This window comes from Papio anubis, unplaced genomic scaffold (assembly GCF_008728515.1).
Source record: "Papio anubis isolate 15944 unplaced genomic scaffold, Panubis1.0 scaffold82, whole genome shotgun sequence".
Taxonomy (NCBI): domain Eukaryota; kingdom Metazoa; phylum Chordata; class Mammalia; order Primates; family Cercopithecidae; genus Papio; species Papio anubis.
The window spans coordinates 80,234-97,639 of NW_022168425.1; the positions used below are offsets into that span (position 1 = coordinate 80,234).

Genomic DNA, 17,406 nt, shown 5'->3' on the forward strand with positions numbered 1-17,406 from the left:
ACATTATATTTGTAAAATAATATTTTTTTCTTCAATAATAAATTAACCTCAGCTTACTGTAACTTTTTAACTTTATAAACTTTTAACATTTTTAAACTTTTTTACTTTTGTAATAACACAACTAAAAGCACACATTGTACAGCTATGCAAAAATATTTTCTTTCTTTATATCCTTATTCTGTTACCTTTCTTTTACTGTTATGCCCAGACCGTTTGTTCCCCAAAGAAGACCACCAGAGTCCAGAGTCAAAGCCAAGCGGCAAGGATCTTTACTACAAGTTCGAACTTGGTCCCTCCATTCCACAGCATACAGGAGGGCCTCGAACAATGCGAGTGCTTGCTTTTTATAGCCCGATGTAAACAGGATATGTAAAGTTACAGGGAACAAGGTAATTCTCTCGGTTACAGCATTACAATTGGTTAACATTATACATTTAGCATTACTTATCGGAGATCTCTCAGGTGATGTTTTTCTGAAATTTGAAAGAAATAAGGAGGAATGTGTTTGTGCTGGACTCAGGAAGTTGGGAGATATATGGGGGATGTGCCTCATTCCTTTCATTACTTATTTATTTATATTTACTTTTTAAACTTTTCTGTTAAAAACTAAGACATACACACACACACACACACACACACACACATACATTAGTCAAGGCCTATACGGGGTCAGGATCATCACTATCACTGTCTTCCACCATCATATCTTGTCCCACTGGAAGGTCTTAAGGGACAATAACACACATAAAGCTGTCATCTCCTATGATAACAATACCTTCTTCTGGAATACCCTTTGAAGGACCTGCATGAGGCTGTTTTATAGTTAACTTTTTTTAATAGGTAGAAGGAGTACATTCTAAAATAATAAAAGGTATAGTAAATACATAAACCAGTAACAGTCATTTATTATCATTAATAAGTATTATGTACTGTACATAATTGCATGTGCTATATTTTTATACAACTGGCAGTGCAGTAGGTTTGCTTACACCAGCATCAACATATTCTTCACAAACATGTTTGTGACAGCTATGTGAGTAGGTGATAGGAAGTTTTTGGCTCCATTATATCTTATGGGACTACTGTTACATATGTGTCCTGGAGTTGACCAAAACATTGTTATACAGCACATGACTGTCCTTTTTATAGCCTTACACGTATCTTAGTCACTTCAGGCTGCTGTAACAAGTTACCATACACTGATGGGTTAAACAGTGTATTAGTCCATACTCACACTGCTATAAAAAACTACCTGAGACTAGATAATTTATAAAGAAAAGAGGTTTAATTAACTCACAGTCCTGCAGGCTATACAGGAGGGGCATGGCTGGGAAACTCAGGAAACTTACAATCATGGCAGAAGGCGAAGGGGAAGCAGGCACATCTTACATGGTCAAAGAAGGAGGAAGAGAGTGAAGGGGGAAGTGCTACATACTTTTATTCAACCAGATCTTGTGAGAACTCATTCCCTATCATGTGAACAACAAGGGTGAAGTATGCCCCCATGATCCAATCACCTCCCACCAGGCCCCTCTTCCAATATTGGGGATTACAATTCAACATGATATTTGGGTAGGGACACAAATCCAAACCATATCAAACAACAAGCATGTATTTCTCATGGGTCTGCAGCCTGCCAAGTCTGAGATCAGTGTACCAGCATGGTTGGATTCAGGATACGGGTCCTCTGCCTAGTCCTCACATGGCCTTTCCTTGGTATGTGCATGTGGAAAGGAAACAAGCTCTCATGTCTTTTATTACAAGGGCACTAATCTCATCCTGAGAGCTGTGTCCTCATGACCTAATTCCTTTCAAAGGCCCCATCTCCAAATACCATCACATTGGAGACTAGGCTTTTAACACATGAACTGGGGTGGCAGTGGGGGTGGGGGGACACAAACATTTAGGTAATAGCACAGCAGGAGCCTCATCATGTCTGTTTATCTCCTCTACTGTGAAGTTCAGGTTGATCACTGGGCTCAGATTTTGTCAGCCCAGTCCATCCATTATAACACTTTCCATGTGTTTTTCTCCTCAGGATTTTTTCCACTTTCTGAAGATTGTTGTCTAGGGCTGTATTTCATTAGAAGTTGCAAAATGGTGATGTTGTAATTTTACAGTTTCTTCTGCATTTATTAGCTGGGTGTTTCCTATAACATAACTTGCCCCTATGCCATCAACTATTAGGATTCACCGAGGTATGGAACACACAAGAAGTGAAGGATGAATGTTTAATTCTTTTGCAGTATTTTCACTTTTCAGAACAAATAGTTGTTTCCATAGGAGCTTCCAAAGATGAGTAGTGAGTTGGTATTGCTCGTGTTTTGTTTTTCTTTTAAAGTGTCCTTGTGACTCAGAGATGTTCCTGTATTTAATATGTTTTAAACCATTGCAGTCACTAATCTCTTTGATGTTCAAATTGTTTCATTTTTGTCCAGTGAGAACCTCCTCAGCTTGGTTTCTGAATCTTTTTGACATGCTTTCTGGTATGATAATTTGGTCCAGGCTTATCTGGTACAATCCTGACCCCAGATCTGGAATCAGCTGTCTCTCTAAGACAGCCTGGTTTCTTTTCATGGTAAGTATTTTTAGAGCACTCAGTCTGTATACTAATCAACTGGTCGTAGTTTGTTGCTTTTTTAGTGTACATAGCCAGTAATTATGCATTACATTTTGAAGATGATACACATCTTGGCTTCCATCCTGAATTGCTCCTCTATGCCCTTATAGATAATCATTTTTATCAGTTTTTGTTTTAATCTTCCAGTTTTTAAAAATATAAGCAAATGTGATGTGTGTCATGCGCATCGGTGTGAAGAGACCACCAAACAGGCTTTGTGGGAGCAATAAAGCTTTTTAATCACCTGAGTGCAGGCGGGCTGAGTCTGAAAAGAGAGTCAGCGAAGGGAGATAAGGGTGGGGCCGTTTTATAGGATTTGGGTAGGTAAAGGAAAATTACAGTCAAAGGGGGGTTGTCCTCTGGCGGGCAGGAGTGGGGGTCATGAGGTGCTCAGTGGGGTAGCTTTTTGAGCCAGGATGAACCAGGAAAAGGACTTTCACAAGGTAATGTCATCACCTAAGGCAAGGACTGGCCATTTTCACTTCTTTTGTGGTGGAATGTCATCAGTTAAGGGGGGACAGGGCATTTTCACTCTTTTGTGATTCTTCAGTTACTTCAGGCCATCTGGGTGTATATACATGCAAGTCACAGGGGATGCGATGGCTTGGCTTGGGCTCAGAGGCTGGACATTGTGGGTATTTATTTCCTCCCCAACACAAGTAGAAGGTGGCATATTCTACACTACTACTATCCAATGGAAATTTCTGCATTGATGAAAATTGTCTGTATCTGCACTGTCCAACACAGTAGCCACTAGTTTACCTGAGGCTGTTGAGCACCTGAAACATGGTGAGTGTGAGTGAGGTATTGAGTTTATAATTTTATTTGAATTTATTTATTAAAATTAAATGGCTACATGTAGCTAGTGACCACCATATTGAACAACAACAGCTCTCTCCATTTTTTTGCACTGCATTTTTCGTTTATAATATGTCCTGGAGGGCAATCCATAGCAGTGTAGAGAGGGGATCTTCGTTGCCTTTTATACATGCATGGTACTCTAGGAAGTATCTTAGATTACTTAATCAGCCTTCTATTGGTGGACATCTGTCTTATATCTAATCTGCTGTTATGAATTGTTCTGCCAGGAATGGCCTTGTGTTTATGCCTGTTTGTCTATTTGCATTATATCTTTGGAATAGATTCTTAGGAAAGAGATTGCTGGTTCCAAGAATTAATGCCTATGTCATTCTAGTGAAATTACTTCTAGCAATGCATGACAATGCCTGTTTCCTCACAGTCTTTCTAAGAGGAACTCTGCAGGGAAGTAAACATCATGTGAGAAATCTGTGAAAATCATCTTACTAAATCAGGAGAGTCTGATGTTCAGACTGGGGTCCTAGTCCTGTGCTTGTCTTTGAGAACTTGGTCTTTACTCCTATCTCCTGTGGCTCTGGGTCCAGTCCCTCAGTGAAGGAGAGCAGTTCTTACATGAAGCAGAAACTCCATGTTACCTCAGATGGATACCTCAAATGACTAAATGGAAAAAAGTCACTCCCTTAGGGATCAGGCAGACTCAAAACAAGTTCAGAAACATACCACTCCGACACAGTAAAGAGAAACAGAGAAAGTAAAACTTCTACTTTCTACTTGTGAGAAGAACTAAGACTGCAAGCACACAAGTGTTGCCTTGCCCTTTCCTCTGTATGAGTGAGGTAGGTCAGGAGCAAGTAGTAGTAGCCCTTTAGCCCTAGGCAAGCAGGCGGAAGCACGGGTTACAAGGTGCCTCAGTTTCCCAAGGTAGCAGTCTCTTTCCACTCAACCATATCATTTTCTATTTAGATGCTGGGTGTATTAGGCCATACTTGTGTTGCCATAAAGACATACCCGAGGCTGGGTAACTTATTTTTATTTTATTTTATTTATTTATTTATTTATTTTGAGACGGAGTCTCGCTGTGTCACCCAGGCTGAAGTGCAGTGGCGTGATCTCAGCTCACTGCAAGCTCCGCCTCCCGGGTTCACGCCATTCTCCTGCCACAACCTCCGGAGTAGCTGGGACTACAGGCGCCCGCCACCACGTCCAGCTAATTTTTTGTATTTTTAGTGGAGACAGGCTTTCACCGTGTTAGCCAGGATGGTCTCCATCTCCTGACCTTGTGATCCACCTGCCTCAGCTTCCCAAAGTGCTGGGATTACAGGTGTGAGCCACCACGCCTGGCCAAGGCTGGGTAATTTATAAAGAAAAGGTGCTCACAGTTCTGCAGGCTGTACAAGCATGGCACCAACATCTGCTTGGCTTCTGGTGAGGGCCTCAGGAAGCTTACAGTCATGGTGAAAGGCAGAGCAGGAGGAGGCATGTCACACAGCAGTAGTGGGAGCAAGAAAGAGATGAGGGAGGTGCCACACACTTTTAAACAAACAAATATCATGAACTCACTCACTATTGCAAGGACAACACCAAGACATTCATGAGGGATTTGCCCTCATGAGTGAAGTAGGTCAGGAGCAGGTAGTAGCCCTTTAGCAGTATGCAAGCAGGCAGAGCCATGGGTTACAAAGTGCCTCAGTTTCCCAAGGTAGCAGTCTCTTTCCACTCAACCATATCACTTTCTGTTTAGATGCTTGGTGTATTAGGCAGCTCCACCCCTGTAGCTTTGCAGGTTGTAGCCCTGTGGCTGATCTCATGGATTGGACTTGACTGCCTGTGACTTCTCCAGGCTCAGGTTGTGAGCTGTCCATGGCTCTACCGTTCTGGGGTCTGCAGGGGAGTGGCCCCCTTTTCACAGCTCCACTAGGCAGTGCCTCACTGGGGACTCTGTGTTGGGCCTCCAACTCCATATTTCTCCTCCAAACCAGGCTTCTGCCTAGGCACTCAGGCTTTCTGATACATTTTCTGAAATCTAGGGGGAAGCTTCCAAGCCTCCTTAACTCTTGTATTCCATGTGCCCACAGACTTAACACCATGTGGAAGCTGCCAAGGCTTATAGTGACTTGCACTCTCCAAAATGGCTTGTTACTTGTTATTGATCATTTCAGGTTTTGGATTTCTTCATGGTTCAAACTTGGTAGGTTGTATGTGTCTAGGTATTTATCTATTCCTCTAGGTTTTCCAATTTATTAGCATGTAGTTGCTCATAGTAGCCTCTGATGATCCTTTGAATTTTTGCACTATCATTTGTAAGGTCTCATTTTTTGTTTCTGATTTTATTTATTTGGATCTTCTCTCTTTTTTCTTAATCTGGCTCAAGGTTTGTCAATTTTGTTTATCTTTTTAAAAAAACCACCTTTTGTTCATTGACATTTTGTATTGTTTTCTTCATTTCAATTTCATTTGTTTCTGATGTGATCTTTATTCTTTCTTTCTTTTCTTTTCTTTTCTTTTCTTTTCTTTTCTTTTCTTTCATTTTTCTTGAGACAGAGTGTCTCTCTGTCACCCAGGCTGGAGTGCAGTGTCACGATCTCAGCTCACTCCAACCTCCATCTCCTAGACTCAAGTGATCCTCCTTCCTCAGTTTCCTGACTAGCTGGGACTACAGGCATGTGCCGCCACGCCCAGCTAATTTTGTATTTTTTTGTAGAGACAGGGTTTCGCCATGTTGCCCAGGTTGGTCTCAAACTCCTGAGCTCAGGTGATCTGCCCACCTCAGCCTCCCACAGTTCTGAGATTACAGGTGTGAGCCACCATACCTGGCCTGTTATTTGTTTTTTCTACTAATTTTAGGTTTGGTTTGCCCTTGACTTTCTTGTTCTTTAAGATGTATCATTAGGTTGTTTATTTGATGTTTTTCTTCTTTTTTGATGTAGGCACGTATTAACTGTAAGCTTTCCTCTTAGTACTGCTTTGCTGTATTCCACATATTTTCACATTCTATGTTTCCGTTATCATCTGTTTCAAGAAATTTTTCAATTTCCTTCTTAATTTCTTTTTTGACACACTGTTCATTTGGGAACATATTGTTTAATTTCTATGTATTTGTAGTTTCCAAATTTCCTCTTGCCATTGATTTCTAGTTTTATTCCATTGTGATCAGAGAATATACTTGATATCATTTAAATTTTTTTGAATGTTTTAAGACTTGTTTTGTGGCCTAATGTATTGTCTTTGCTTGAGAATGATTCATGTGCTAAGGAGAAGATTGTACATTCTAAAGTCATTGGATGAAGTGTTCTGTAAATATCAATTAGGTCAATTTAGTCTGTACTGCAGATTAAGTCCAGTGTTTCTTTGTTGATTTTCTGTCTGGGTGATCTGTTCAATGCTGAAAGAGGAGAGTTGAAGTCTCCAGCTATTATTGTATTGGGGTCTATCTCTTCCTTTAGCTCTAGTAATATTTGCTTTATGTATCTAGGTACTTCAGTGTTGGGTGCATATATATTTATGGTTGTTATACCCTCTTGCTGAATTGAATTATATGTAATTATATAATGACCATCTTTGTCTCTTTTTGTAATTTTCATCTTGAAATCTATTTTGTTGGATGTAAGTATTGCTATTCTTGCTCTTTTTTGGTTTCCATTGGCATAGAATATCTTTTTCCACCCCTTTATTTTCAGCCTGTGTGTGCCTTTATAGGTGAAGTGTATTTCTTACAGACAACAATCCTTGGGTCTTGTTTTTAAATCTATTCAGCCATTCTACGTCTGTGACTGAAGAGTTTAGTCCATTTACATTCAATGTTATTATTGGTAAGTAAGGACTTACTTCTGCCATTTTGTTATTTGTTGTCTGGTTATTTTGTAGTCTTTTCTTCATTCTTTCCTTCCTTCCTGTCTTCCTTCTAGTGAAGATGAGTTTCTTTGGTGTTATGTTTTAATTTCTTGCCTTTTATTTTTTGTGTATCCATTGTATGACTTTTGGTTTAAGGTTACCATGCGGCTTTCAAATAAAATCTTGAAACCTATTATTTTATTCTTATGTTTGCAGTATGCGCTTGTTTGTGCCCATCTTTCTTGGGAAGGCTTTCCAGGTATTTGAAGAGCCTTGAATGTTGTGATCTAAGTTTTTGGTCACTGAAGCCATGTCTGCATTGGGAGTCACCCCAAGCCAAGTAATACTGTGGTTCTTGCAGACTCTTAGAGGTACTGCTTTGGTGTTCTTGAATAAGATCCAGAAGAATTCTTTAGATTACCAGGCAGAGACTCTTGTTTCCTTCTCTTACTTTCTCCTATACAAATAGAGTCTCTCTGTGCTGAGTCCATAGAGCTGGTGGAGAAGTAACACAAGCATTCTGGTGGCCTCCACCGCTGGGACTGTGCTGGGTCAGATCTGAAGCCAGCACAGCACTGGGTCTCACCCAAACCATTACCTGGCTACTGCCTATGTTCTCTCAATTTCCTAAGGCACTACAATCAGCAGACAGTGAAGCCAGCTAGGCATATGTCCTTCCCTTCATAGCAGGGAGTTCCCCTGATCCTGAGCAGGTCCAGAAATGCCATCCAGGAGCCAGAGCTTGGAGTCAGAAACCTTAGAAATCTATGTGGTGCTCCATTCTATTGTGGCTGAACTGGCACCCAAGCAACAAGACAAAATTCATCCCACTCTTCACTCCCCTTTCCACAGGCAGAGGACTCTCTCCCCATGGCCACCACCACCACAGACTCACAGGTGATATTGCCAGGCTACCGCCATTTTTCAGTTAAGGCCCAAGGGCTTGTCTGTCAGCTTGTGCTGCATGCTGCCAGACTTGGGACTTAGCCTTCAGGTCAGTGAGCTCCCCTTTGGTTCAGGGCAGGTCCAGAAATGCCATCCAAGCCAAGGCCAGGAATCTGGGACCTCAAGAGCCTACCTGGTGCTCAGCCCTGCTGTGGCAGAGCTGGTACCTAAGGTGCAAGGCAAAGTCCCCTTAACTTTTCCCTCTGCTTTTCTCAAACAGGAGTCTCTCCTCATAGCCACTACAGCAGGGAAGTGCTGGGTCACACCTGATGTCAGCACATCTCAAGAGTCTCACCCAAGGCCCCCAGTGTGTACTAGGCTACTGTTGCTGATTATTCAGGGCCCAAGGACTCTTTAGTCAGCAGGTGATGAATCCTTCCTGGACTGAGTCCATCCATTCAAGGCACAAAGTTCCCTTCTGGCCCAGGGTGTATCTAGAAATGTTCAGGAGCTAGGGCCTGGAATGGAAGCCACAGTACTCTGCCCAGTGTCCTTTCCTGCAGCTGAGCTGGTATCTAAGTTTCAAGACAAAGTCCCCTGTACTCTTTTCTCTCCTTTCCTCAAGCAGAAAGGATTCTGTTTCAGAGCTGAGAGCTACACTGCCTGGGGTTGGAGGAGGGGTGGCACAAGCACTCCCTTGGCTGCCCTGGCTGGTGTCCCACTGGGTCACATGTCCCCCAAGTCCTCCAGGTCTAGATTGCCTTTTAAGTTTCTTTAGGACCCCCAAGCACTTTAGCCCACAGTGGCAAGGCTTGCCAAAATTCATGTTCTGACTGATGGGATGGGTAATTCCCTTCTAGCTAGGGCTGGTCTAAATGCTCCCTCCATGAGCGTTGGTTGAGTTCTACCCAATGCTGCTTTCTGCTCTGACAGTGTAGCACTGGGTTCCAATGCAAAGTCCTATAATCACTGTGCTCTCCCTCCCCCAAGCACACGGATTCTTGAGGCTTCACAGCTGCTGCCAGGGGGTGGGGAGGGGTGGCACCAGCATTTCAAGACCGTCTTTCTTTTCCTCTTCAATACCTCTTTCAGTGATATGATGTTAAAACCAGGTAATGTGATCACTCGCCTGATTTTTGGTTCTTATGAAGGTGCTTTCTTATGTAGATGTCAAATTTGTTGTTCCTGCAGGGAGGTCAATTTGTGGAGGCTTCCATTTAGCCACCTTGCTCTGCCTCCTACCCAGTATCACATTTTAAACACCTTCATCAGATTATAGCTTACAAATCATAACATCACACATTTTAAGGATATTTAGATTATTTTTATCAAATGTACGGAGTTGTACAACCATCACCATAATTGGGGTTTTATATGTTTTCATCATCCCCAAGAATCCCATTATGCTTGAATGTAGTTAAAATTCCTGCACACACACACCCAGCCCTATGCAATCACAGATATATTTTCTGTCTATGCATATGCCAGTTCTGGAGATTTTATATAAATGGAATCAATTAATATTTGGTATTTTGTGTCTGGCATCTTATACTTATTATAATGTGTTCAAGGTTCCTCCATAATGTAGCATGGGTCAGAATTCCATTCCAACTAATAGCTTAAAAATATTCTATTGCATAGATACACCACATTTTGTTTATTTATTTATTTATTTTATTTTTGAGATGGAGTATTGCTCCATCGCCTAGGCTGGAGTGCAGTGGTATGATCTCGGCTCACTGCAACCTCTGCCTCCCAGGTACAAGTGATTCTCCTGCCTCATTCTCCCGAGTAGCTGGGACCACAGGTGTGTGCTATCACATCTGGCTAATTATTTTGTGTGTTTTTAGTAGAGACAGGGTTTCACCATGTTGGCCAGGCTGGTCTCAAACTCCTGACCTTGTGATCCACCCGCCTTGGCCTCCCAAAGTGTTGGGATTACAGGCGTGAGCTACCACACCTGGCCCATTTTGTTTATTTATTCACCTATTGATGAACACTCTGGTTATTTCCACCTTTTGGCTATTATGAATAATGATTCTACATACATTTGTGTATACATTTTTATGTAGAGATTCATCTTGGGTAGGAAAGGAATTACTGGGCCATATGGTAACTCCCTGTTTTCCCATTTGAATAACTGCTAAACTGTTTTCATGACTCTGACAGTGATGAGGGGTATAGACTTGGTGGGTTTTTTTTTTTTTTTTTTTTTTTTTTTTTTTTTTCTGATTATACTGAGGTAATGCGTTCTGAGAAAAAATACCAGAATTGAAGTGCTCTTCTTGTCACTTAATATCTGGTAGTACATGATACCCATCTCACCTCACTGGTGATATTAACCTTAATCACTTGGTTAAGGCAGTATTTGCCAAGTTTCTCCAGTGTACAGCAACTGTTTTCCATTTGCCTACTTTTATTCTATAGAAGTGAGTTAATAAGTCTGTCCTGCTATCAGGTGATGGGAGGTGGAATATCTACATAGAGGGAGGGGATCTACATGTACTCTTTGGAATTATTTGATAAAGACAATTTGTCTCCTCAAACCTATTTCTTTATTTACATGTTTACTTCTATAAGTATACATATATGTATATTTATTATATAGATTGGGTTATTTACTGAATGGGTTCATTCCAAAAAAAATCCAGCATTATGATTTCTGTCATGCAGTATAAGTATTTTGACTTAAGAGTCAGGAACCCACAAAAAAGTACACTATCACTATCATAATATTTCAACACTATCATATCATCTAATTGTAGTATGTTAGGGTTTGTAGATAATACATTTAACCAGACAAATATGACACATTATAATTTCAGATTATTGAATTACATACTTGGAAATCCCTTCAGAAAGAAATAAAAACAGATAAGATAGAGGTTACTGAAGTGATCACGAAAAATTATTGTTACCATTCAGTAAACCTATTTGCAAAATCCCTTTCAGTGAAGCCAAAGTATGGGATGTAGGGGAAAATATTTGTTTCATTTGAAAGCACAATGTTCTATAGCACAGCCTTCATGTTATCAGAGTCTCCAGAATGGATCAAGCAATTAAAGTGTGGAAAGGGTGGTGCAGTAAATTCAGATGTCAGATCTAACAAAAGATGGTTCATTCCTATTAATATTTCAACCTGATAAAGTCTCTTACAATTGATGATTGTAACACATAATTTAATGCCCTAGACCTCTCTCTACATCTCTAGTTACTGTCCTCTTTATATATATTCTCTTCCTTGTAACCAAAGTTCTACAAGAATTATCAATTCTCAACTCATATCCCTCTACATCTGCCCCCAACTCAGTTGTCACTCCACTTTAGTGGTACTTTGTTCCCCCACCCTCTACTGAAATGAATCTTATCAAAGTCAACAACCACATCTTTGATGCTTTATAGATCAAGGGTAATTAAATGAACGTTCAAATGGAGACAACATATTTGTTTTCCAAGGCAGAATTCATCTGCTTGTGTACAGACAAGGATTATATTGCAATGCTGTCATTATCTAAAAGTTAAAGTTGTAAGATAGCTTTCATTCTGGAGAAGTCTAAAACTTACCAAAGGGATGGTGTACAGTTTGTCCTTAATGCCTTTTACCTGTATGAATGTATGTATGTATGTATGTATGTATGGATGGATGGATGGATGGATGGATTGATGGAAGCATGATGTGTGAAATATGTGCTGGTAATTCGTGGATTTTCATCTTGGATCAGTAGGAAAGCAAGATTTACTTGGTTGTGGTGTGATGTGCAGCTGAGAGTCACACAGTCTGCACAAGGACATATAGGATACCAGTCTCTACTTTTCCACTTAGTAGCAGCATGACCCTCAGCCAGGTTACTTAACATCCCCATACATTGTTTCTTCAGCTACAAAACAGTGTAGCAATCGTATTCCCTACCCCCCAGAAAATACATGAGAACAAAAAGTACCAGCATTCAAGAAAGGTGAGTCCCATGGCTCTCTGATCTGAGGTCAGGAATCCTGCCTTTCTATGGGACTTCTAACTATTCATGTGGCTTGCAACTTGCCCCTTTTCATCAAAAATAGCTTCTGTATAAGTTTTAATTTGCATTTCATTAGTGAATGTGTTTTCAAATATTTCTTGGGCATGTGTATTGCTTTTTACATGAATTGCCTGTGTATATCTGTATTATTTATCTATTCTTACATAACAAATTTCCCCACAATTTCACTGCTTATAACAAACATACATTAATTCACACCATTTATTTGGGTCAGGAATAATGGCATGGATAAGATTCTAGCTCAGGGCCTGTCACAAGGCTGCAGTCAAGGTCCAGGTAGGGGCTGCAGGTATCTCAAGGCTCAACTGAGGGACGATTCAATTCCAAGCTCATTCATATGGCTGTTGGCAGGCCTCAGGACCCAATTGCTTCTTAGCCAGGGACATAGATTACTTGCCATGTGGGTAGCCCACGACATGGCAGCTGGCTCTCCTTAGTGCAAGAATAAGAATGTGTATCCAACAAGCAAGACACAGCATCTTAGTCATTTAATGTCAAAAATGACATCCATCTCCTCTTCTCACATATTCTGTCTACTAGTAGCAAGTCACTAGCTCCAGCCCAAAGATGGGACAGATTGCACAAGGAAGTGACTATCTGGAGGTGACAGTCACTGGGGGAAGTCTTAGAGGCTGTCTACCAATGTCATCATTAGAGCCTTTCTCCATATTGATTTCTAAGAATGCTTTATATATTATGAGTATCAGCCCCATATAATTTGCAAGTGTTTGCTATAGCCTATACAGACAAATTTAATGATTTCTTTTGTCATATACAATGTTTTAAAATTTTCAATATTGTAATTTAAAATATAGGTTATTATATAAATAAATTAAGGAGTACCCTGAGCACCTTTACATGTGAGTGCTCAGGGAGATTAGAGAACTCAGATTCCTGGTGGCTTCAGGCCTCAACAGGAAAAGCTTTAGTGAAATTCCAGAATCTATTACTGAACAGGCATTAACAAAGCAGTTTCTCTGATTTATTGAACCTCTCCTAATTTCCTATAACCTGATCTAAAGCATATTTAATAATAGATAACTTGAATAAATGATAAGATTAAAGGAGATACAGCTTACGGAACTTCTTGTTTGTATTAGTTTTGTCAACATTGATTTCCTACCTTCATGTTATCTGTTCCAGAGGAAACACATGTTTTCCTGACTGAGTCCCTTTGTGCTTCCCACCTTAAAAGTCAGTCAGTTCATATGGTCCCCATTCCCAGGATTCTTGGCCCCAGGCTGCATATTTCATTTCAACTGTCATCACTAAGAAGGTTTGTTCAGTGAATACCCATGGGAGATTGTAAAATGACCAGTCCCTAAGCCCTTATAGCCTATCATCTACATAAGAGGTCACTGGGTATATGCAGTGCTTCTCAACCTTCTTTAATCATCTTCTTGATGGAGGCCCTTTTCACATGTTTTTTCTTATATACCCTTTCTGCCCAGAACATGAAATTTTAATACCACAGATGAAGTGTTACCTATTTATATACTATAGTCTTTGTAATACCACAAACCATTGTAATATCTACCATCCCTCTACCCTCAGGAACCAGTTTTCAACCTTTCACTTGCCTCCGTGTGAAGAGACCACCAAACAGGCTTTGTGTGAGCAATAAAGCTTTTTATTTCACCTGGGTGCAGGCAGGCTTAGTCCGAAAAGAGAGTCAGCGAAGGGAGATAGGGGTGGGGCCATTTTATAGGATTTGAGTAGGTAAAGGAAAATTAGAGTCAAAGGAAAATTAGAGTCAAAGGAAATTTGAGTAGGTAAAGGACAATTAGAGTCAAAGGAAAATTAGAGACAAATTAGAGTTCTCTGGCGGGCAGGGGTGGGGGTCACAAGGTGCTCAGTGGGGGAACTTTTGAGCCAGGATGAGTCAGTAGAAGGAATTTCACAAGGTAATGTTGTCATCAGTTAAGGCAGGAACAGGCCATTTTCACTTCTTTTGTGATTCTTCAGTTACTTCAGGCCATCTGGATGTATACTTGCAGGTCACAGGGGATATGATGGCTTAGCTTGGGCTCAGAGGCCTGATATTCCTGTCTTCTTATATTAATAAGAAAAATAAAATGAAATAGTGGTAAAGTGTTGGGGCAGTGAAAACTTTTGGGGGTGGTATGGAGAGACAATGGGCAATGTTTCTCAGGGCTGCTTCGAGCGGGATTAGGGGCAGCATGGGAACCTAGAGTGGGAGAGATTAAGCTGAAGGAAGATTTTGTGGTAAGGGGTGATATTGTGGGGTTGTCAGAAGAAACATTTGTCATATAGAATTATTGGTGATGGCCTGGATATGGCGTTGTATGAATTGGAAAAACTAAACGGAATAAGAGAAGGAAAAAAACAGGTATTAAAGGACTAAGAATTGGGAGGACCTAGGACATCCAATTAGAGTGCCTAAGGAGGTTCAGCATAGCCCTGCCAGCAAAGATTATTTATTTACTTTAAGAGTTAAGAGTGGCAGTTTGGGGATAGCACCAGGAAATATCAGCTGTGATGGCTTGGAAAAACAGTGTAAACCGGCAGTGTAAACAGGAACAGGGCATTTATGAGTAGTTGAGAATGGCGAATAGGAGTATAACTAGACAGAAGATAGTAGGGATGACAAGTTTTTTGGGGCACAGTCCAAGTTGGTCTGGTGTCTGGAATGAGACTGGGGCCTAATAAAAAGGAGCATCCATACAGGAGTCAAATGGGATGTACCCTGTAGCATTCTGAGGACAGGCCCGAATTTTGAGAAGGGAAAGTGGTGAAAGTATTGTCCAGTCCTTTTTAAGTTGGAGACTGAGCTTGGTGAGGTGTGTTTTTAAAAGACCATTGGTCCATTCTACCTTTCCTGAAGATTGAGGATGGTAGGGGATATAAAGGTTTCACTCAACAGCAAGAGCCTGAAAAACTGCTTGGGTGATTTGACTAATGAAGGCCGGTCCATTATCAGACTGTATAGAGGTGGGAAGGCCAAACCGAGGAATTATGTCTGACAGAAGGGAAGAAATGACCACGGTGGCCTTCTCAGACCCTGTGGGAAAGGCCTCTACCTATCCAGTGAAAGTGTCTACCTAGACCAAGAGGTGTTTTAGTTTCCTGACTTGAGGCATGTGAGTAAAGTCAATTTGCCAGTCCTGGGTGGGGGCAAATCCCCGAACTTGATGTGTAGGGAAGGGAGGGGGCCTGAGAAATTCCTGAGAAGTAGTAGAATAGCAGATGGAACACTGAGAAGTGATTTCTTTCTTTTTTTTTTTTTTTTTTTTTGAGATGGCATCTCGCTCTGTCGCCCAGGCTAGAGTGCAGTGGCACGATCTCTGCTCACTGCAAGTTCCACCTCCCAGGTTCATGCCATTCTCCTGCCTCAGCCTCCCAAGTAGCTGGGACTACAGGCGCCCGCCACCACTCCTGGCTAATTTTTTTGTATTTTTAGTAGAGACAGGGTTTCACCATGTTAGCCAGGATGGTCTCAATCTCCTGACCTCGTAATACACCCGCCTCGGCCTACCAAAGTGCTAGGATTACAGGCATGAGCCACTGCACCCGGCGTGATTTCTTTGAGGATAGATTTTCACAATAGAAAGGAAATGAGAGGTTCTAAGAGGCAGGCTAGTGGCTTGTAACCTACAGGGTTGTGAAATGACGACAGAATAGAATGGGCCCGTGAGGCTGGAAGGAGATATTTTCCTTGGTCTAAGAACCATTTGTCTTGTGTGGGAAGAGATTGATAGGTGGAAGTTTTAGTGGGGGAGTAGGTGGGAGTGGCCAGATGAGGAGAAAAACTGCCAGGAGGGATATAAGTTGGAACGCTAGTTGCTTTTTTTAGCTATCTTATCAGCATAAGTATTGTCCTGAGAGATGGGATCTGATGCCTTTTGATGGCTGCTTTTTTAGCTACTTTATCAGCATAAGCCTTGTCCTGAGCAATGGGATCTGATGCCTTTTGATGGTCCTTGCAGTGAATGACTCCAGCTTCCTTTGGAAGTAAAGCGGCTTTGAGAAGAGTTTTTATTAAAGAGGCATTAATGATGGAGGACCCTTGCATAGTGAGGAAAAAAAATTTTTTTTGCCCATATAACAGCATGGTGGTGCAGGATATGGAAGGCACATTTAGAGTCAGTGTAAATATTGACGCATAGTCCTTTTGCAAGAGTGAGGGCTCAAGTTAAGGCAATGAGTTAGGCTTGTTGACAGGTGGTGGGGGAGGGGCAGAAAGTATATGCGTCAGGTGTGAGGAAGAAAATAGATTTTGGAAGTTATGAGAACTGTAGAGAGTGAGTTGAGCATAGTTTGTGATTTTGAGGGCCTTTAAAATTATTAAGGCAGCAGCAGCTGCCACACACAGACATGAGGGCTAGGCTAAAACAGTAAGCTCAAGTTGTTTGGATAAAAAGGCTACAGGGCGCGGTCCCGGTCCTTGTGTAAGAATTTCGACTGCATAGCCCTGCACTTCGGCTGTGTGTAATGAAAAGGGTTGGGATGAGTCAGGGAGAGCTAGTGTGGGGGGCAGTTTTTAAGGAATGGAAAGGAGTGGCAAAAGGATTTAGGATCTGTGGGATCAGCTAGGTTTGCTTTTGTGAGTTTATATAATGGTTTATTCAGGATGGTAAAACTAGGTATCCAAAGGCAGAAGTACCTTACCTAACCATGCCTAGGAAGGAAAGGAGTTGTTGTTTTGTAGAAGGGATTGGGGTTTGGTAGATTAACGGACACGATCAGCAGGGAGAGCACGTGTGTTTTCATGAGAATTATGCCAAGATAGGTAACAGATGAGGAAGAAATTTGGGCTTGACTGAAGTAATGGGGGCTGTCTGTGAAGCTTTGCAGCAGTATAGCCCAGGTAAGTTGCTGAGGCTGAAGGGTGTCAGGGTCAGTCCAAGTGAAAGCGAAGAGAGGCTGGGATGAAGGGTGTAAAGGAATAGTAAAGAAAGCATGTTTGAGATCCAGGACGGAATAATGGATTGTGGAGGGAGGTATTGAGGATAGGAGAGTATATGGGTTTGGCACCACGGGGTGGATAGGCAAAACAATTTGGTTGATAAGGCACAGATCCTGAACTAACCTGTAAGGCTTGTCTGGTTTTAGACAGGTAAAATGGGGGAATTGTAAGGAGAGTTCATAGGCTTTAGAAGGCCATGCTGTAACAGACAAGTGATAACAGGCTTTAATCCTTTTAAAGCGTGCTGTGGGATGGGATACTGGCATTGATCGGGGGTAAGAGTGATT

The 17,406-nt window shown here is 41.4% G+C and overlaps 1 long non-coding RNA gene across 2 annotated transcripts in view; it reads left to right on the top strand.

The window, feature by feature from the left end:
- LOC110742097 overlaps positions 1-17,406 on the top strand; it is a 33,753-nt gene that overhangs the window by 12,085 nt on the left and 4,262 nt on the right. Inside the window, exon 3 of one of the 2 annotated variants that reach the window (XR_002519430.2) lies at positions 209-247. The exons of the other annotated variant lie outside the window; for it this stretch is intronic. This is a non-coding gene — a long non-coding RNA (uncharacterized LOC110742097). Of the gene's footprint in view, positions 1-208; positions 248-17,406 lie in introns of those variants that run through there. 2 annotated transcript variants of the gene reach the window in all.